General features: G+C 33.0%; 1 long non-coding RNA gene across 4 annotated transcripts in view; it reads left to right on the top strand.

The window, feature by feature from the left end:
* The window catches only part of LOC112658667 (uncharacterized), a 43,121-nt gene that overhangs the window by 7,145 nt on the left and 12,724 nt on the right, over positions 1-23,252 (top strand). For 2 of the 4 annotated variants that reach the window (XR_007401205.1, XR_004804346.2), the window contains exons 1-2: positions 11,190-11,383; positions 17,736-17,831. The exons of 1 other annotated variant lie outside the window; for it this stretch is intronic. This is a non-coding gene — a long non-coding RNA (uncharacterized LOC112658667). Of the gene's footprint in view, positions 1-11,189; positions 11,384-17,735; positions 17,832-23,252 lie in introns of those variants that run through there. One more of the 4 variants, XR_007401204.1, reaches the window with a different exon arrangement.

The following is a 23,252-nucleotide window of genomic DNA, read 5'->3' as shown; positions in this document are numbered from 1 at the left end:
CCCCCCTAATTTTTACCTCCAGTTCAACTTCAGATCAACTAGAGAAAAACAATCATATATAATGCGCCACTTACAGTTGGTCTGACTAAAACTTGTCCATGTCAACAACCTCCAGTCAAGGCATAGCTGAAAGCTTCCCCCTTTTTCTACTATAAAGTTTTCTTGCACTTCTGCATTACTTTTGAGTCTCTACCAAACTCAAGTGATAGTGACTATCACCCTTGCTATAGCAAGTTCTGAATAAATAGCTTTTGTTTGTTTTTATTTTACTGGTCTTCATTTATTTTTATAGATCTTTAGATTACAGTCTTTCTATTATAAAACTTTCAGATAACTTACTTAACCATGTAGTCATTCAGATTGTGTTATGATTGATATACATTGAGAATAAAACATATTCTTTAGATATTCTTTAAATATACTTTCTTATGGTTTTAGTCAAATACATACCAAAAAAAAAAAAAAAACTAAACTTACCTGATTTTTGGAAAGGAATCTAAAATTTATAGCATAAATAAAATTTATTTTTATTTATTTATGTTGTTGATCACATAAATAAGTGACTGAAGGGGTGTCTGGTGGCTTAGTGAAGTACCTGACTCTTGATTTCAGCTCATATCATTATCTCAGTTTCCTGAGATTGAGCACCCCATGAGCTCTGCACTGAGCATGAGTCTGCCTGAGATTCTGTCTCTCTTCCTCCTCTTCCACCTCCCCTTCCACATTGTTCCTACCAATTGTTAAAAAATGATCCCTTGTATATTCTACATTTTTGAAATAAGGACAAAATTTATAGATTAAAAAAAAGGAATCAAATATCAATGATGGACTTCAAGGCCTTTATAGGAAATTACCATAAAAACTACTATAGAAACTTACGTATTGTGCTATGTATGTTGCTATATTAATAGTGATCATCTTTAACACCAGGTAAACAATGTGATATTGGAGCTTAAAAGATATGGACACATGTTTGTACCCAGAGTCAGTTGTGCTATTGCCTATTTTCCACAGAGTAGATAATAGCCTATATTTAACTAAATCTAAAGTTTTTTCAGCCAACAGATTTTGATTTGCTCCAAGTCCCAAGGATGCTAAAAGCCACAGATACTGCAGGGATAGGTCCTTGTAACTTAGGTAAAAATGTAAATTATTGATAGTACATGCAATCTATGGTGACAATGAATTACTTATAACAACAACAAAATTGCATGTGAGATCATTATCCAATAGTATTTTAGAGACAGTGTGTTATTATGGACTAAAATTTATGGATGATTATAACATAGTCTCTCTCTCTTTCTGATTTATGCAGTAAGTGACGTAGAAACTCAGTTCAACAAACTGAGCTTTAGAAAATTTAACTTTAGCCAAAACCACATGTTTTCAAAATTACAAATGGCCTTGCCTATCTAGGTACACAATTTAATTAGGCTTATTAAGAATCTACAATAAAATACATTGTTGGTAACATGCTAAAACGTTCATTATTCAGGAATTTATATAGAAATATAATTAAACTGTACATTTATTAGGGAATCCAGCCACACATAAAAACAACAGTAAGCAGTGATAAGCAGTACTAAGCTCATTTGTTCAATTCTTACAAAACAATGACAAACTTAAAAGCATACATATACTTTACACTTATACCTAATTTTCCATGTACTCTAAAATATTTAAATATAATTTTCTTAGTTTTAATTTTAATATTATAAAATAATTGTTCTTTTCTTTCTCAGGAGTAATCAAATCATAGGAAGAATATACTTTTTAGACTGAGATACAGCTATAAATTGAGACAGGTTGTGTCCCAGGTATGGATTTTTAAAAAAATGTTTGCTTCAGGCTTGTAATCTACTGAATGATGGGTTATGGGCTTACAGGATGAGATTAAATTGATATCATGTCAACATGTTATGCTTCATCTTATATTTGCTGAAGAAGTAAGACCTATTGGTCCTTGAAAAATATGTGACACATTTACTGGGAGACATTTATATTGGCCAAAAATATCAATTCAGTTTTAAAACATGAGCTTTCTGACCATCATACGACATTTAGAGAGATTAGTAACTTGTCTTAGACTGGTTTACATTATTTTGACTGATACACTGAACACAGAAATCCCCTGTGTTTATACTCCAGTCAGGTAAGATCCATATCAATATTTCCAATTTTCAAAATTTAATTAAAACAATATGAATGATTCTGTGCATATATAAAATATGAGCTACACATGCTATTTAGATTTGGAAAAAGCCATCTAGGTACTTCTCTGTCTTTTGGTAAAAATCCCTTAAATCAGAACTTAAATAGAAATAGAGTAAGTAGTATAAGATAGTTTCTTCAGATTTTCAAAGTCAATTGTTTCAGTCTGTGCCCTTACCAAATTTGAAGGATGCAACAAGCAGAACAGACACTGCTCCTTACCACTGTTTCAACTTAAGAGAACCCCAGCATATGCTTTGGAGATGGTCACAGATATGGTTTCAGAAGAAAAAAATACCTGAATGCTTAAAAGCAAACTTGAGAAATAACTCATGAAATCATATAGCTTAGCCTAAAGGCCAAAAAAAAAAAAAAAAAAAAAGAGTAGGGATACCTGGGTGGCTTAGTGGTTGAGCATCTGCCTTTGGCCCAGGGCATGATCGTGGAGTCCTGGGATCAAATCCCACATTGGGCTCCCTGCATGGAGCCTGCTTCACTTTCTGCCTATGTCTTTGCCTCTTTCTCTCTGTCTTTCATGAATAAATAAACAAAATCTTTAAAAAAAAAAGAGTATAAGATGAAAAATGAGATAACCAATATTATCAGTTTTGTTAGGGTTAGAGCTATGAGAAAAATCAAATTTCTTTTATTCCTGATATTCAATCCAGCTGCCTTACACATTCTCATTAGTTACATTTGCCTTTTTCAAATTTTAAAAATAAGGGTGGCCCTGGTGGCACAGTGGCTTAGTGCTGCCTGCAGCCTAAGGTGTGATCCTGGAGTCCCGGGATCGAGTCCCACGTCTGGCTCCCTGCATGGAGCCTGCTTCTCCCTCTCCCTGTGTCTCTGCCTCTCTTTCTCTCTGTGTCTCTCATGAATAAATAAATAAAATCTTTTTAAAAAAATGCAAAAATAAGTTTCCATAAAGAAATATTATCATACTTAAATTTAGATTTATTTTCTCCAAAAATTATAGCAAGACCAGAAAAAAAATATTCTTACAGAGTTTGACTGTCTATTTAAGTTAATAAAGACTACCTTTTCTTATTAATTGAATAGTTAATTATTACATATCTATTGATAACTTAACCATGCAATTTGCTTTGTCATAGAATAAAATGATGAATTGAAGATTTGTGCATCTCTGAAAATGGAGACAGGCTAAAAACATATACAGAAACATACAAACATAAAGTATGAAAAAAATGAAATTAAAAAGGTTATAGAGTAAATGATGAGCAGCAAATATTTTAATGTAGATTTGGGCAGGAACCAAAGAGATGAGAGACAACTAGTATGTTCTTAATGAAGCACCTCCTTTCCAGAGGGAAATACAAAAGTGATGAAGCAGATATGAGCTTGGTAGGTTTGAACAGCAGCCTAGTTAAAGAACTGAAAGTAAGACAAGAGTTTCATGTATACAGAAGATGGTGCTGGGGATGTAGGCAAGTGTAGTAATATGCAGGACATAGTGCCTAGATTTTATTCTAAATTTGATGAAAATCTATCAAATTACTTTTTTACAAAGTGCTTGCTATGATCTGTTGTAGATTTAAAAAAAATAATAACTATAAGCTGAAAGGTGGTTCCAGCAACCATTCAGTAAGAATTGATGGTGGTTTGGAATGAAGATGTACATAAAAATGTGAACAAAATTAAGGTGTTTTTTAAGGTAACATAAATAAGAACTCTTGATGAATTTTGTAACATGTGTGGCACTTTAAATACACACACTGCATATGTTAACCTATATCTCATTTTACTAATTAGGATGTACTTTTTTTTTTTTTAAGATTTTATTTATTTACTCATGACAGACAGAGAGAGAGAGAGAGGCAGAGAGACACAGGCAGAGGGAGAAGCAGGATCCATGCAGGGAGCCCCACGTGGGACTCAATACTGGGTCTCCAGGACCATACCGGGCTGAAGGTGGTCCTAAACTGCTGGGCCACCTGGGCTGCCCAATTAGGATGTATTATTAACTTCTAGTCCAAGGCTTGGAAATATTTGAGACTATTGAGCTAAATTTATCTTGCTTATCTCTTTCAGTTTTTTTTTTTTTTTTAAGATTTTATTTATTTATGCAGGAGACACACAGAGAGAGACAGAGACATAGGTAGAGGGAGAGACTCCCCACTGGGACCCTGCTGTAGGACTTGACCCCAGGATCCTGGATCACGACCTAAGCCAAAGGCAGGCAACCACTGAGCCAGCCAGGTGCCCCTCTCTTTCAGTTTTCAATTTAATTACATTATTTCACTTTACAGATCATCTCACTTGTTTTAAAATCGAAGCCACTGAATAGTTTTGAATGTCTGACAAAATTTATTAAATTGGGGCAGCCCCAGTCGCCGATTGGTTTAGCTCCACCTTCAGCCCAGGGTGTGATCCTGGAGACCGGGGATCAAGTCCCACTTCAGGCTCCTTGCCTGTGGAGCCTGCTTCTCCCTTTGCCTGTGTCTCTGCCTCTTTCTGTGTCTGTCATGAATAAGTTAATAAAATCTTAAAAAAAAAAAAATTTATTAGGGCAGCCCGGGTGGCTCAGTGGTTTAGTGCCGCCTTCAGCTCAGGGTCTGATCCTGGAGACACGGGATCGAGTCCCACATCAGGCTCCCTGCATGGAGCCTGCTTCTCCCTCTGCCTGTATCTCTGCCCCTCTCTTTCTCTCTTTCTCCCATGAATAAATATATAAATATCTTTAAAAATGTATTAAATTGGAGAAATTTAAATAGCTTAAAGTTTAATTACAGTTACAAATTTTTTTTTGACCACTGAGCTGCCAGAGATTTCTGTAGACCAAATCACATATTGTTTCTTTGTCCATCTCAAAATCTTTTTTTAAAGTAGGTCCCATGCCTAACATGGGGCTTAAACTCACGGCCCTGAAATTTAGTCACATGCTCAACAGATTGAGCCATCCAGGTCCCCCCATCTCTAAATCTTACTGAAACTTTTTCTTCCTCTTTCTTATTCCCCACCTATTGTCCAAGTGCAATTACCCAGGGAACTTCTAAGTTTTGTACTTTTATTGTACATATCCATTTACTTCCTTCTAATTACTCCTTCTGAATTCAGTTCCTGAACCACTTCACATATTCAAAACTTAGGGGAGAATGGATTTATTTTTAACAAAATGGTCATCTAGTCCACATCCTTCATGAAGAATAGGCAGACAACCTGAGGGTTTGTTTGGGTCGGACTCTCCACTCGGATTTTAGCAGTTAAATATAAAATCCTGGGCAGCCCCCGTGGCTCAGCGGTTTAGCGCCGCCTTCAGCCCAGGGCCTGATCCTGGAGACCCAGGATTGAGTCCCATGTCGGGCTCCCTGCATGGAGCCTGCTTCTCTCTCTGCCTGTGTCTCTGCCTCTCTCTCTGTCTCTCTGTCTCTCTCTCTCTGTGTCTTTCATGAATAAATAAATAAAATCTTTAAAAAATAAAAAATAAAATAAAAATAAAATCCTCAGAAATGGAAATCTAAGACAAAATTAATTTTGAAAAAAAAAATTGGTTTGTGTTGTTTTCCTAAACTTAATGTATAAATTAATTATTTATAATTTAAAACATAAAATGTTCATAAATACAAAGTCTGTGTGTATGTGGTAGTCCTTTATTCCAAAGACAAAATTTTATGGGATCCTGGAAAGTATAAAATGGACCGTCCCACCATTTCATTTAAAGGATATATTCATTGTGCAAGAAACAAATTACTTCAGTAGAACCTCCCCTTTCAGATGTTTCACAATTTAAGAACCAAGAATGTTTGGCAGAAGCCCTGAGTCCTCTCTATGGGTCCTATTGTTACATTTTCAGTTTTCATGCAAAAACAAAACAAAATAAAACAAAAGCTCTGCCTTGCCTTTCACTTTTAATAACAATGCATGAAATCTCTGCATTTTGCTGTAATACAGAATATTTAGCTGTACACCAATAATTCATTGGCACGATATTGAAAACTATTGTTAATATATTTCAAATGCGAGCTGAGAAGAATATGGAGGGTTTTTTTTAACATATTCTAAAATATCTTTCTAGAATAAATCAGAGAAATGTGTACAAGGAAAATCAGTGCTTTATTAGTCAGCTGTTGTCTTTACCAAACTGTGTTTTGGATAATTATCCCTACATATGATAGAAAAGAGCAACTTTCACCTCCTTACCTTGGACTATATAGATCTAGGAATAGAGCTAATATAGTATAGAAATTATAGCAGTAGGAATTATTAATTTTGGCAGGAGGAAATTCAATTTCTTTAATATATAATTTCACAATGAAAGTGATACTGTCCCCAAAAGGGTGAAAATTTGTTCTAGGGGAAGAGAGGCCCCTCAAAAAAATCTTACTATTTTATGTATAAATCAGAGGTATACATATAGTACATAAAGAGATATACAGCACATCTGTGTAATTAAAGCTTTCAGTGGAGGGCAATAATGCAAATGAAAGAAGGGGGAACACTATTCTAATGAATGTTAACCCTGAACAATCTAAAAACTAAACTCTTGAGTAGTATAGGGAATCATAACTTAAAGAATGCACTTGCTCTCATCACTGAGTATGATTCTAATTATTAAACTGTTCACTCACTCTGACAGATACAGTGGGACAAGCCATTTATTTCGCAACAAGAAATAGCCTTATAAACCCTATTGCTATTTTTACTGGATGAGTTATTTTGAGGAAATCCATTCATTAAATTATATAGTACTTTAATGTCTAGGGCTTTTTATTTTATTTTATTTTATTTTATTTTTCAGTAATCTCTACACCCAACATGGGACTCAATCTCACAACGCTGAGATCAAGAATCGCATGTTCCTCTGAGTGAGCCAGCTAGACATTGTTCATGTTTAGGACCTTTGAAAGAAACATAGCCAGGGCCTCAATCCTGAAAATAATCATTTTCTTGAGCATATCTTTGTTTGTCTTATAAACCTTATGGAATCTATAACTGACTTCATCTTCCTCTTCACATTGACTAATCAAACATAATCAAAATTTTGTCCCCAAATATAGAAAGTATAAAAGACCTGAAAACATCTATTCATATTAACCTAATTTTGATAGGTATTTATTGTTTTCTGGAATGTTTTTCTTTGTCTCATTTTTTAAACTATTTTTTAAGTTTATTTAATCTTAAATGAATCTTTTAGTAGTTTGAGCTACCTGCCACCATTTTTGTAATATGAGAGCTATAAATGTAAAAGTAGTTTTGTTTTGTTTTTTAATTTCAGATTAAACTTACCAGATACCTTTCAGAATTAAAATTCCAAGTGAGTAAACTCAGAATTAAATTTGTCATTTAATAAGAATACTTTTATTCAAATGTAAACATCATCTTTTATGATTTTGAGAATGCACTCTTTGTGTGATGAATGTGTTTGTGTGCATATTCTAAGCTAGTCCATTCAATTTTTAAAAGAAATTTAATGAAGAAGTTGTATATTCCTCACCCCTTTTTTGTTACAGAACAGACTGACAGGAAAAAAAAAAAAGTAGTCCCCATATAATGCACACTCACACTGTAATGGAGAACTGTGATTTCAACCATATTAGCATAAACTCACTGAAGGACGAGTAGACTATGACTGAGAGTATAAATATACTTATCAAGAGAAAGACTTCTGTGTAAAGAGATTTCTATTTCTCAGCTATAAAGTTAAAATGACCTAGATTTAAAATATCATCTTAAATTAAACCTTGGAGGCTACAGCACATGGTTACTCTTGCTTGTGCAATAAAGTGACTATCTTTGGACCAAATAATGTAATTTAAAGAGTCATTATTGTCACAAGGCCCTAACTTCTAAACACATTATCTTGAGAACTGGAGGGCTATGAGTGTTATTAAAAGGGGGCATAAGTTGTATAGAAATTGGAAATATTAAATGAAAATTTAGAGTCTCAGTGTCCTAATCATTAGAGTCAAGTGAAACTTACAAAAGATATAAGGCTGGTGCTATAGCACCTATGCTCCTTGCCCCCAATCAAACTGATATTTGGCTTTATGTTTTTATAAACTATAAATTCAGTTGATTCTGTTAGGGTTTTATTTAGTTTGCTTGAGTAGTTGTCCCTTATTTTGAAAAAAATTCTTTATAATTCTTTAAAATTATCTTTTGAATTCTCTTAACAAAAGAAAAATTCTCAAAAGAAATCAAAATTTCTCAGAATTGAGTTGCTAAATTATATAGATATATTTTTAGATTACACAGTAATCAACAATAGCATTTTTTGTAGTGATGAATCAAGTGCTCAAACTTAAGCTACATGGTTCTTACCTTCTAGGAGGGGTTCTAAAGAATCATGTTTCATAATTTGAATTCATATTAGGTGCTTAATCACAAGACTCTTAAAAATCCTCTATTAAAGCAGAAAATGATAGCCATATGTAAGGAAAGGATACACCACAGTTTAGCTCAAATTGTATAATATGTAGAATATATGTGAGTTTTTTTTTTTCTTAAGTCCAATTTAAGGGGTTCCTGGGCAGCTCAGTCAGTTAAGTGTCTGCCTTCTGCTCTGGTCATGATCCCAGACGACTGTGTTGAACAGAGACTGCTTCTCCCTCTCCCTCTACGCTCCCTTGCTGCTCCCCTACGACTTGTGCTCTCCCTCTCTCACTCACTCACTCTCTCTCTCTCATAAATAAATAAATAAATAAATAAATAAAATCTAAATCTAATTTAAATATCAGCATTACATTTTAGTTGTAGTTCTGCACTTCAATGTGGTAATCATGTTGATGTCACCTTTAAATAGATTTTTAATGTAAACTGCCATTTCAAGCTAGTCAATGAAATCTAATGCAAATTACCTCAGGTGATAGAAAAACAAAAAACAAAAACCTTTGTGTTTCTTTTTCCATTTAGTAATTGATAACTTTTACCTCTATTTTTCTAGTGAAATGCTGTGCCTTCTAAACTTTGAAAATATCATTCTAATAATTCTCCAGTATTTTAGCATTTGAAGAAAAACTAAAGTTTTATTCATGGAATAGAGCTTTTATGTCATGCAATGGTATAAAATGTTTTGATAGCACCTGTTCTTATTTTATAACTCTACTTTGTTATAAAACCACCTAAAATGTTACCTGGATAATAATTTTACCTCTAAATATCACAACCATGAAAAACCAGATGATTTTACATTTACAATTTATATCATATAGAAAAGAAGTAATTAAAATATTTGATATCTAAGGATAATTTCTTTGAAGGAAGACATTTTTAGGTATTTCTGTTTAAGGAACTTGTAAATAGTAGTGTTTGAGAAACATAGCTTCATATAAAAGCAGAAGGGCTTGACAATATGTTTCTAAAATTTTTCATATATATATATATAATTTCCTCCAATTTTAATGTATATGTTTACATATATAGATATATCTTTAGATAACTAGAATATGAATTTATTAATATATAGTAGAATATTCTCAACATGGTTTCATTTTAATTTTAGTTTATGTAGAACAGCATATCACAGAATAAGGGTAAAGTTTCAAGACAAGATAGCCTAAGATCTAACCCATATCCATTGTTAAGCCTCAGTATCCAACTGCATCTTATTACAGAGCTATTGTATATATTAAATAAGAAACTGTGTCTCTGACAATATCTGTTTATTAATGCCAATTTTTCCTCCCTTTCTGTATTAACATTCATTTACTCTAGAAGTATCTTTTGGAATTCTAGTCTGTAATTTGCCCTCTAATAGAACTGATGCATAAAATTTTCCTTTAGTTCTGAAAATAAACAGTTCCTAATATCTCATTAAAGTATTTTAGTTATTTATTCAATTGAAAATTTTATTCAGAAGTAAAAAAAAATATTTAGAAGAGACAAATTTGTATTTTTTTTATGTTAGTGAAGCAAATTAACAAAAAAATATTTTATTTGTTATATATGCCACTTGGTAAAAATCTGAGGGCAAACAAAAGTTATTCATATTGATAAAAATTTTAATTACATTTTTTTTGTGTGGATACCTTCGGACCAGATTCTAAATCAAGGATTCAGTTCAGGCAATTTATGGGAGGTGCCAGAGTAGGAGAAGAACCAAAAACAGGTAAGGAAAGGCAATGATAATGACTGGTTACATAGTGGAATATGAAGAATACTCCTACATATATAATCCTCAGTATTACTAATGAAGAGGTATGGAAGCTGGTGCATTTATATACATTCACTGACCACTCAGTGATTAAGGATTTCCCACATTGGGAACATCTCAAAACACATCCTGAGGACAGATCAATGCAAAAGGTATAGATGCTGGCTCTTGGAAGTCAGGCTGACATACATGGAAGTGGTTAGATGCTACTTCCGCTACACTGACTGAATCTACTATAAATGCTACTAAAAAAAAAAAAAAAAAAAAATCCAAGTACTTTAAAATATAAATCTAGGTACTAGGCATTCAAAATAATTTAAATTTAATATTATATGTTTTAAAAACTGAGTTGGATAAGAAGTTTTATTACTCAAAAAACTTTAAGATCATATATATTTCATTTATTTATTTATTTTAGAGAGAGAGAGAGAGCATGTGTGAGTTGTGGGGGCATGAAGGACAGAGGAAGAGGGAGAGAGAGAATTTTAGGCAGGCTCCCTGCCCAGAACTAAGCCTACCATGGGAGTGATCTCATGACCCTTGAGATCATGATCTAAGCTGAAATCAAAAGTTGGATGTTTAACCAACTGAGCCACCCAGCACCCCAAGATTATATATATTTTATTAAAATAACAGAATAATAATTGTGTTTTTTTATAAAGACTAGAAAATATAGATAAGGAAAGTCAGAAAAGTGTGGACATAATACTACGAAGAGATAACCACTGTTAACTTTTTGGATATATCAATATTTTTTCTAGTACGTATCTATATTGCTAACTATAATAGGTATTTAAAATTATTTTTATTCAAGTGTAATTAATATACAGTTATATTAGTTTCAGGTAAATAATATAATGATTCAGCACATAATATATAATCCATGCTTTCTACTTGGTAGCATCAAAGTTCCAAAAAAGACAAGAAAGTCCCAGTTCATAAAGACTTTTCAACCTTTAGCTTACGTCATAATTGCTAATGTTCTATAGAATAAAACAAGTCACAAAACCAGCCCAACATTAATGTGAGATGGTACAATTAAAGAGGATGAATAGCAAGAAGGTAATAAAATATTATAAAATACTATCCTATATAATTCAATAAAAAACCTATTCTTAAGAAACTCACAGTTTAGTGGAAAGGAGAGAGATAGGGATGACTGGATGGCTCAGTGGTTGAGCGTCTGCCTTCAGCTCAGGACGTGGTCCTGGAGTTCTGGGATCCAGTCCCACATCGGGCTCCCCTCAAGGAGCCTGCTTCTCCCTGACTATATCTCTTCCTCTCTCTGTGTCCCTGATGAATAAATAAATCTTTAAAGAAATTTTTAAAAAAGGAAAAAAGGAAAGGCAAGAAACAAAAACATAGTGTAACTTTAAAAAGTTATCATAGTAAAGTTATTGAAACTGACCAAGATGGCCATATCATTCTCTTTAGCTCGACTAAACTTTACACAGCTTTCTTTCTGACTATAGGCTCCTGAATTCACTTTCCTTAGAGCATTTACTTTAGAAAATTTGCAGTTGTAAATTCTTTCTCTGATCCTTTTAGATATCAATCTTCTCTCAGTCTCTTGCCAGTTTTACAACACAGGAATGTCTTTCTCAAGGACATCCCTTTGAAATGTAATCATCAAAAACCAAACAAAAAACAAAAAACAAAAAAAAACCCTGATCTCCGTGGAAGAATAGGAGCCTAAATTCCATAAGCATCAATTAGCATAACACAGATGATCTAATGACATTAACCAATCTTCCTCTTAACTTCCTTCAGTACTTTTTCACTGCTCTCTTCAGCACTAAAAAATTCCTTCTTTTGTTTCAGTAGAGCTCAGTATATCTCCCTGATTGCAATTGCAATAGTCTTCCTTTCTTAACTTGTCCAGTACATTTTTCTTGGCAGAACCAAGAAGGAAACTTTAATCTGTCACAGACAGAGGAGTCAACTATGAATCAGGAAAGATTTCTGGTGTAGGTATTGCCGGAGTTCATTGCTTATACTTTGGACTACCTTGGAAACAAGATATGATCTTTCCCTTGAGAGAATCTATTGAATAATGTCTGGGTTTCTTAATTTTCCACAAATAAAGAAGCAATGATCTGAAGTTTAAAGAAGATATTGCATAATTCTATCTTAATACTTTCACTCAAATCTTATGAATTAAAAAAAAAAATCTTGTGAATTACTTTGCATTTTCATAGGTATCTTGATACTAGTAATGGTATATCTTCAGAGCAAACATGCATTTAATTTCCTTAATATTTATTATAAAATTGGAAATTGATACTCTAGCATTCTAATCATACCACTATGAATTTTGATAATAAAAGAGGTTAGAATGATGCTTCAACAATTTTGTAAGAGCAGATTTTCTAAGAGTGCTACAAACTTTCTCAAAACTAATCCATTCTTTAATATGAGGTTGAATTTTTTCCCCTGATGCTAATTAATTTTGATGTTGAGAAATTCCATATTCCATGTGGCTATGGTCTGTATTTTTGCATCCCTGCAGAAGTCATATGTTGAAATCCTGATACCGTGATAATATTAGGAGGAGGGGACTTTAAAAGGTGGTTAGCTTATGATGGTAGAACTGTTATGAATGGGACTAGTACCCTTATAAAAGAGACCTTATGGAGCTCCCTAGTCCCTTCCACCAAGTGAGTACCCAGTGAAAAGGTGCCATCTAGGAAATGGGCCATACCAAACATTGAATCTTCTGGCACCATGATCTTGGACTTTCCAGTTCCTAGAACTGTGGAGAAATAAATTTCTGTTGTTTATAAACAACCTAGTGTACAGTATTTTGTTATGGCAGTTCAAAGGGACTAAAATAAAATATTTTAAGAATATTAATAGCCTTAAAGACAGATACAGATGTTGTGTTTTATCTACCATATTTTTTGTTTATTTGTTTTTGTTTGTTGTTGTTGTTTCATGTGTAGGATTTGGTGATTCATCACTTATTTACAATACCTAGTGTTCATCACAACAAATACCCTCCTAATATCCATCCCCTGTTTAGTCCATCCCCCCAAGCAAACCTCAGGTTGTACTCTATAGTTAAGAGTCTGTTTTATTGTTTGCCTCTCTCTCTTTTGTTTTTTTTTCCCCCTGTGTGCCTCTGTTTTATTTCTTAAATTTCATATGTGAGTACCATCTTTTAAACACATACTGAATTGTTTATACTGATTTCTGCTTGACACATTCATGTCATTTCTTAGTTTTGTCATATTCCTGTGTTGTTGAATTAAACCTTACTCTTCTAATATTGATTGCAACACAGTATTTCTAGATTATATTTCCTACTGTTAAACCTAAGAAACTTGTATATATATATATGACTATGTCATTGGTTTATACCTTTTTTATATTAAATTTTTTAATCTTTAAGTTTCAGTGTTAAGCCAAAAGTACAAAATGCATGGAGAATATTTCCACCACTATCAATGATGGGTAATAAACTTCAGTAATGGTTTTTTTTTTTTTTTTAGAATTTCAGAATATCAAAATCCATCTAAATATGGACACAACATATTAGTTTTTTAAAACATTTACTCTAATTTCTCCCATGATTATTTTCCTATTAGGTTTATTTTCTTAACTTCATTGAATCAATTCTGTTAATGTATTTTTTGAGAAAACAATATAGAATTATATAATGAATTCTTTTTGTCTAAATCTCAGTTACTGCACACATCCTACAAATATCATACATATTATAAAGAAGAGTAAGTGAACCACCATTGTCCATATCTACAAATTAAAGAGAGGATTGAAATCACTATTGCCTTCAATTCATAGGTAATAAAAAACTAGAAACAAGGCAGAGTCATTCAAGGGCATTACTGGTGCAGAGAATCTGGTATAGATTTCATAAAAAAAGAGGAGAGGACAGGGGGATCAATAATGCAGAAAACACATGAAAATAACTCCAAAATTTCCCTAAGTGGAAAAATGTTAAAAACAATTCTGAGATATGGTGGTTAAAACACCAAATACTGTAAGAATGAATAGTAATTTTAAGAAATATATTATCTTCTGGATAAAAAGGAGATGACCGGGGAGGAGTTGGCATCGTTTGGAAGCTTGCTGGTAATGCATGAAAAGAAGAAACAAATGAGAATTAGGGATCTTGGGGATTCTTGGGTGGCTCAGTGGTTTGGTGTCCGCCTTTGGCCCAGGGCATGATCCTGGAGTCCCGGGATGGAGTCCGGGATGGAGTCCGGGATGGAGTCCCACATCAGGCTCCCTGCATGGAGCCTGCTTCTCACTCTATCTGTGTCTCTACCTCTCTCTCTCTCTCTCTCTCATTCTCTCTCTCAAATGCTTATGTCTCCAGCTCCTCCCACCCCCGTGTCTCTCATGAATAAATAAATAAATAAAATCTTTAAAAAGAAAAAAGAAAATTAAGGATCTCAAAGTAACCAAAGAAAATCAGAAAACACTAATCCTTTCCTCTCCAAAATTACTAGTTTATTTGTTGAGATGTTCATCCTTATACATGCCAATACTGACTATTGTTGATCAAAGAAAATATATGACATTTCATAACAAAGAGAATATATTAGGCAATGTCTATAGGAAGATACTAAATGAAGAAAGTCAGATCAAACATTTCAGCTGACAAAAATACTCGGGAAAGCAATCATTGGGGATGATGCATGGCTCAGTTGGTTGAGCGTCAGACTCTTGACTTTGGCTCAGGTCATGATCTCAGGGTCATGAGATCAGGCTCCATGCTCAGCAGGAAGTCTGCTTGAGATAATCTCTTTCCCTCTCTCTCTCTCTGCCCCTCCCCCTATCTTTCTTTCTCTCTCTAAAATAATTAAATAAATCTTAAAAAAAAAAAGGAAGAGCGGGCAGCCTAGGTGGCTCAGCAGTTTAGCGCCTGCCTTCAGCCCAGGGCGTGATCCTGGAGTCCCAGGATCGAGTTCCACATCAGACTCCCTGCATGGAGCCTACTTCTCCTGCCTGTCTCTGCCTGTGTCTCTGTCTTTGTCTTTCTCTCTCTGTCATGAATAAATAAATAAAATCTTAAAAAAAAATGAAAAAAAGAAGAGCAATGTGAAACACAATACTTAATTTGCAGAATGAAAATAATTTGCAGAAAGACAAAATATAGGAATACATGAAACAAGAGTTGACTAAAGTCATGAAAGCAATTGGGGCATGAAAAGCAGAAGAAACTCCTTGCTGAAACAAAATTAAATTCAAAGTGCATGAGGGAAAGTGGTTCCCACTAAAAATGCAACAAAGGGTATTGAAAGAAAACAGTCAAAAACCAAAAAAAGAAAATGTCAGAAATGTTGGAATAAAGAAGTATAAGAAATTAGAGAATTACTGTCAGATTTAAATGATTGACAAAGAAATTCCTACATACATACAGTTAACATCTCTGAAAAAGAAAAAAAATAATAATAAAACAGAAATAGTATTTAAAATGTAACATGATAAATTTTCAGAAATACATTAAAACATTGGAATCTACCAATAAACAGACTCATCGTGTAACTGAAAATCCTGATCCCAAATACTAAGACATATTCTTACAGAATTTCTTGGATCTGGGCAAAAAGATCAAGAAATTGAAATGGAAGGAAAACTATGGTGGTCCCAAATGCTCAAAAAAAAAGCAGACAAATGAGACAATAGAACAATTTGAGATTTAAAAAATCTCAAGGAAATAAATTTTGAGCCAAGAGTTTTATATAAAGTAAACTATCCTAAGATGCCAAAACGATTGTACTAGACTTATAAAAACACAAGAATTCAGGTAATATCATATACACAGATTTTCCAGAAAAATCTACTAGAAAACTTCACCCAAATTATACTGATGAGACTTTTGCAGGTCTCATAATGAGGATTGGATATATTTAATTATACAGCTAAAACTAAAGTAAAAGTAAAAATAAGTGCAAGAATAGTATGTTAACATTTTTTTGATCTACCAAGGTAGAAATAACACATATACATTGGAGAAGGGAGAATAGATAAAGCTGAAGAAGCTTGCTGATAAAGTGCTAAGAAAATAAGTGGGACAAGGAATAAATTGCTAGCATTTAAATTTAATAAAGAGAAGCCCGAGTAAAGAAATAAATTACTATAAAAATCATAAAAAGTATAAATATTAAGGAAATCACTAGAAAATTAGAATGGAAAATAATGATAAAAGCAATATAAAAATAATTTAAAAAGTCAACAAACTATAGTCATACTGATACAATAATCTATATAGTAAATACAACCTAAAATAGTATCACAGAACTGAGCCCAAACATAGCAGTCATATCAATCAATGTAAATAGATATAATACTCACTAAAATAATTAAAAAAAACAAAACAAAACAAAGCCAATATCAAGTCCAAGCTATATACAAGGTATACAAACAAATCAAAACAAAGTTATTTAGAAAGGCTAAAAACAAAGGGATGGGCAAAAGTATATCAGCAAATACAAATATAAAAAGAGCAAGGTTGTCAAGAAATATGAAGAATTCAATTTTATTCTACTTCAAAGTTAACAGATTATTTTGCCAGTCCCATGCATGCTGGAGGAAGATGTATACTCCTGGGTCACAAAGGACATTATTATTCACAAGTTAGAAGGCGGCACAAACTTAACTTTACATTGATTCTCCTGGACTCTCAAGCTCCACAGAGGTTTGGTAAAGCAACTTAAGTGGATGCTACATAAGCAGAGTCTGTGTATTACAGCAAATAAACCCTGAATCTAGGAAGCTGAGGCTTTTATCATGAACTGCAACTAAGCCTATCTGCCCTTTGCCTTATAAGAGACATAGTCATTATACTAGACAGTAATGGGACCGGTCTTTTGTTTGAGGAACAGACATATTATCATTCAAAGTTTAGTATACAAACATATTATTTTAATCACTCCTTTGATAAAGGAGGGATTCCTGATCTAGGGATATGGGGATGGTCGGACACACTTATAATACTGAGCAGATAAGACCAACAGCAGTTTATTTAGCACATTTACTACCAGCTTATAGAAGTACAAAACATGACACTCAGGGCCCTGTGGGCCTGCAGCCAGAACAGAGGACAAACAGAGGCTGTGGAAGGCTGACTCTGACACCTCACCAAAGAAGATATCTAAGTGGCAAATAAGCATATGAAAACATGCTCCATAACTTCTGTTATCAGGGAAATGCAAATTACAGTAAGATAACACTACATACCTATTAGTATGGCCAATATCTAAAACAGTGACAAACCAAACACTGGCAAGGATATGGAGCAGCAGGGAATCTCATACATTGCTGGTGGGAATGTAAAATAGTACAGTCATTTTGGAAGACAGTTTCTTCTGTCTAGTGGTTTCTTCTAAAACTAAAAATACTCTTACTATATGATCCAACTATTTTGCTTTTTTGTTTTTACCCAAAGTTGAAAACTTATGTCCGCATAAAAACTTACACATGGATATTATAGCAGCTTTATCAAGATTACTAGAAATTGGAAGCAACACATGTCCTGCAGTAGGTGAGTGGTTAAATAAATGCTGGTGTATCCAGACAAAGGAATATTATTCAGCATTACAAAGAAATGAGTTACCAAGTTATGAAAAGGCATAAAAGATCCTTAAATGTGTACTACTAAATGAAAAAAAAGTAATTTGAAAAGGCCATATACCGTATGATTCCAAATATATGACATTTAGAAAAGCAAAAACTATGGAGACAATAAAAAAAAAAAATCAGTGGTTGCCAGAGGTATATTTGGGGTAGTGGGATGTGGGAAGAGAGATGAATAGATAAAGCACAAAGGAATTTTAGGACAGTGAAAAATACTCTGTATGATACTATAATGATGTATATATGTCATTATACATTTGTCCAAACCTATAGAATATACAATACCAAGAGTAAACTCTAATATAAACTATGGATTTTGGGTGATTATGGATATGTCAATGCAGGTCCATTCCTGGTAAGAAGTCTCATTCTGATAGTGATGTTGATAATGAAAGAAGTAGTGGGAGTATATAGGAAATCTGTATTTTTCCTCAATTTTATTGTAAACCTAAAAATGATTTAAGAAAAAAGCTTACTTAAAAAATTAGGTTCCTAAAGATTAAAATTCATAGGGGAACTGTAACATTTATGATACTTCATGGTTAACTACACAGCCACCATCTTCATCTAGATGTAAGGTGAAATAGAAGGAACACAGAAGGAATGAGATTACACATATCACTTTATGGCCTAAAAAGATTAATTAAAGAAAAAGTAAGGAGAATGAATATCGAAACCAAAAATCTATACTTCTTGCCATATGTTTCAAAAATTAAAACTGTAATAATGGGCAAGAAACCTTCAAATGTGAATAGAACATTCAAGAAAATTGACCACAGACAGGTCACATGTGCATGTATGTGTGTATACACACACACAAACACACACACACGCATTTCCTGAAAAAAGAAATAGTACAAAATTGTCCTGTAACAAAGTAGTAATACTAGAAATTGTTAACAAAAGCAAGCAAACATAGGGTGCCTGGCTGGCTCAGTCAGTAGAACATGGAACTCTTGATTTCTGGAGTGTGAGTTCTAGCCCATACTGGGTGTTGAGACTACCTAAAAATAAAATCTTAAAAAAAAAGAAAGAAAGAAAAAAGAAAAGAAAAAAAAAAAAAGCAAACAAAAAACAGGAAAATTTTCTCACCTAGAAATTGAAAAGCCTTTATTTAAAACTATTGGTTGACAAAAAAAAAAAAAAAAAAAAGCAAAGAAAATCATTCATTACATCAAAGTTTTAAATCTTTTAAGGAGTATTGAGTTGTACCATATTCTCTTAAAATTTTTATTTTCTGATATGCAAATCTAATAGAGCTTTCTATACTTCAGATTTTAAGATTCATGTGTTGTCTTTGTGATCCTGTAGAAACAATGGCAAAAATTAATCTCTTTTTTAAGGAATGAGTTTGCTAAATTTATCATTTTAGAATTCCTATATTTTCTAACTCACTATGATTTAGCTATATATTTTTTTCAGCTTCTATCAAAGGAAATAAAAACTATAATTATAAAGTATTTTGGAATGATGTAATCAAAGGAAATGTATGCAATACATTTTTCCATTATTAAATAGTTACATATAATTTATAAGAAAAAATATCTCAAACACAAGGAAATAAAAATGGGGAGAATAAAAAGAATAGATTATGGTGTATAAATAATAAACATAAGAACCTGATACATTAATATCAGGCATAGTAGATATTAAGCAAAACAAATGATTTAGGATAAAATTTTCACTATATAATGTAAGCAAGTAGATACAGAAATTAAAATTACCTGATATGCTTCAAGAAATCATAAAGCCAAAATCATAGTGGGAGAATATGACATATTTTTCTAAGTATATGTTAGAATAATCAGACAAAGTAATCTTGATACCTCTAAAATAGTAATATCCATCAAGACCTGACATGAAGCATTTGGTGCCTAAAATTAACACATCAGAATTTTTAAGTCCCTCTTCTATTATTTCCTGGACTGGCACCAACTTTATTTTATCATCATTATCTACATATTTGTGAGAGTTTTTTCCACTCATTTTATTTTATTTATTTTTTTAAAAAGTTATTTATTTATTTGACAGAGAGAGAGAGCACAAGCTAGGGAAGTAGCAGAGGGACAGGGAAAAGCAGGCTCCCCACTGAGCAGGGAGCCCAACATGGAGCTCCATCCCAGGACCCTGGGATTATGACCTGAGCTGAAGGCAGACACTTAACCAACTGAGCCACTCAGGTAGCCCCCTCATATTTTAATATTAGGAAATATTTAAAAATTTTAAATATTATGAAGATATATTTTAAATATTTGAGGATATATTTCAAATATCTTGAAACATTTGAAAGGGCCTTTTTAAGAATGATTCTCTTTATGTTAATTTTACCTGGAACACATACATGCAAGTATAAATTTAATACATGAGTAAAGTTTTCCCCATTTAAATTTGCTTGATATAATACATTTTTCCAACTGAAACCTCTTTTATGCAAATAAATTTTTACTCTTCATTTAGTATCATTTTTCAGACTCATATTTATTTTTTGAATTTATAATTTGCATTTTTAGAAATGGGAATACTGTTCTTTTGATTTCACCAGCTTAATTTATTTCATTTCAAATCTTTCCCTCTTCCAATTTTAGTGGATTTGTATCTTTTTTCCTTACCTGAAGAATCTTCTACTTTACAACTTTCTTTTTTTTCTTTTAAAGATTTTATTTATTTATTCATGAGAGACAGAGAAAGAGAGAGAGAGGCAGAGGAGAAGCAGGTTCCATGCAGGGAGCCTGATGTGGTACTTGATCCTGAGACTCCAGGATCACACCCTGGGCGGAAGGCAGTTGCTAAACCACTGAGCCACCCAGGGATCCCCTACAACTTTCATCTTGGATACTCCCTCTCCCACCACCATTTTTTTTCCAAAAAAAAAAGTAATTTTCATCCTGGCATAAAAATTATCTTTTGTTTTCTTTACTAAATTATGCTTAAGAGTATATTTGTGCTCACACTATGCAAAGTCAAAGAAGCCAGTCACAATAGGCCACATACAGTAAGATTCTATTTATACAGAATGCCCAGAATAGGCAATTTCACAGTCACAGAAAGTAGATTAGTGATTGCCATGGAATGAGAGAAGGAAGAGAGGAAAAGATAGTGCTAATGGGTATAAGGTTTCTTTTGAGGATGATAAAAATGTTATGAAATTAGGTACTGGTGGGCAGCCCCAGTGGCTCAGCGGTTTAGCACTGCTTTCAGCCCATGACATGATCCTGGAGACCTAGGATCGAGTCCCATGTTAGGCTCCCTGCATGGAACCTGCTTTTCCCTCTGCCTTGTACCTCTGCCTTTCTCTGTATCTTTCATGAATAATAAATTTTATTAAATTTTATTTATTTATTTATTTATTAAATAAAATAAATTTTATTTATTTAATAAAATTAAAAAGAAAAATTAGGTACAGGTGATGATCATCAAGTTGTGACTATACTAACAACCAGTGAATTTCATACATTAAAAGGGAGAATTCTATGTAAAGGTATATCTTAATAACATTGTGTGTCTATGTACTTGTGCATACACATTTTATAGAATTTTGATAGGTAGAACAGCCAATTAAGAATATAAAATCTTAGGTCAGTTTTGCTATCTGAAATGACATTTCCTCAGAGTTTCTATATCTAAGAACTTTGAAGACCCACCAGAGTCCATCCATTTGAAATGGAGGCTAGATCTCTTTGGTGGATACTGCAAAAACATCTCAAATAAATACAATAGTTACTAACCTAATTGTCAAAAGAACACAAGCACTTGCCATCACCAAAGTAACTATAAACTGGAGAAAAGGCAATATAAAGATGTTTTGAAATCTGTTACAGTATACCCAATATTCCCACATGTTCCCCTATTTTAGAGTATAGGATTGAGGAGGCCAAATTCTGACCCCTCAGTCTATTGTACAGTGCATCCACTAAGTCTATGGTCCCACTCCTTGTTATTTCCCTGAACCTCAACTGAAATGAAATACTTAGCAGCTTGGACAGAGCCCACACAATGGCTTTTTGACTGAAGGATAATTTACATAGAGAAGGCCAAGTAGAAATCCCTGTAACAGTTTTGTGTTCTTATGAGAATAAATACACATCATAAATAATTTTAATAAAACTTAGAAATCAGTAAATACTATAAATTTGGTGTATACTAAGGAAATCTAAGGTAGTATCACTCTGAATCTCATCCTTTAGCAATCATTATTTTAAACTATATTTACTCACTTTAATGTACATGATTATTTGCTGATATGTTTTAACTGTGTGGATTTTATTTTAATTTAGAATTGATCTAAATTTAATATTTCTCTACCCAGGGAGTAGGGGAAAAAAGCAGAAAAGCAAGGACATTGAGAATTGCTTCTTTGATTACATGTCCTCCTCTGCATCATTATTTTAAGTTGTTGGATGCATTCAATATTTAGTTATTATGCTAAATTACTAGAATTGTCCTGATTCTGACTATAAATTCTTATAAGGTCACTCATTCACTCTTGTTTTTATGCATTGTCTAATACCTTTGCATTTCTCTTCAGCAATATTATGTTATATGCTTTTCACTCCATTGCTTCTACTCCTGATCACAATGAACTCACTCATACTACATCACCTTTAATTTTCCTGACCCTTCATTGGGTCCCAATTGGGTCCTAAAATAATAGATAGCACATTCACTGCCTGCTAGGAAACTCGAGATTTCCTGGTGTCTCTACCAGGCTGTAACAATATAGATTCCTAACTTCAGGGTTGTAACTGCCCATCTATTATCTCTGCATAACCAAACCTCTTGCATAATGAGGAATTAGGTAACCATGTACCTGAAACTTCATTAATGCACATGCATGTTCCTGGTTTCCTGGAAAAGTACTACTGGAAAGATTATTCCCTCTTTCACCTTCCTTACCCCAAGAACACACCAAACAAATGGTTACTTTACTATACTTATTTTCCTCACTTTAAATTTCTTCTTTCTGTAGCCAGAACTGAGGGAGATATGTTTATTTCCACCCAGGGAATCGCACATAAGCTTTGATAGCTCCTGGCTCAGGGACCACAGAATAAACAAACTAAAAAGTAGGACCAGGGAGAAAGATTAGCACTGAAGGGAGAAGTTAAAACAAAACAAAACAAAATGAAACAAAACAAAAAATCCTAAAGGAAAGAGCATATCCAAGAATCTGAATAATCTGCCATTTGTACACTTATAATGAAAAAAATAGAAAAAAAATCTTTAAGGTCTCTGACTACTGCTTTGACAAAAAATAATCTATGGAATTTCACATTAAGTTTTCCATGGAATTATCTCACATTATTTTACCAATTCTCTTGCTATAGATAGT

Source organism: Canis lupus, chromosome 12, assembly GCF_003254725.2.
Source record: "Canis lupus dingo isolate Sandy chromosome 12, ASM325472v2, whole genome shotgun sequence".
Lineage (NCBI taxonomy): Eukaryota > Metazoa > Chordata > Mammalia > Carnivora > Canidae > Canis > Canis lupus.
Note: the sequence above shows the minus strand (reverse complement) of the source record. Positions and strands in the feature narration are given on the sequence as shown.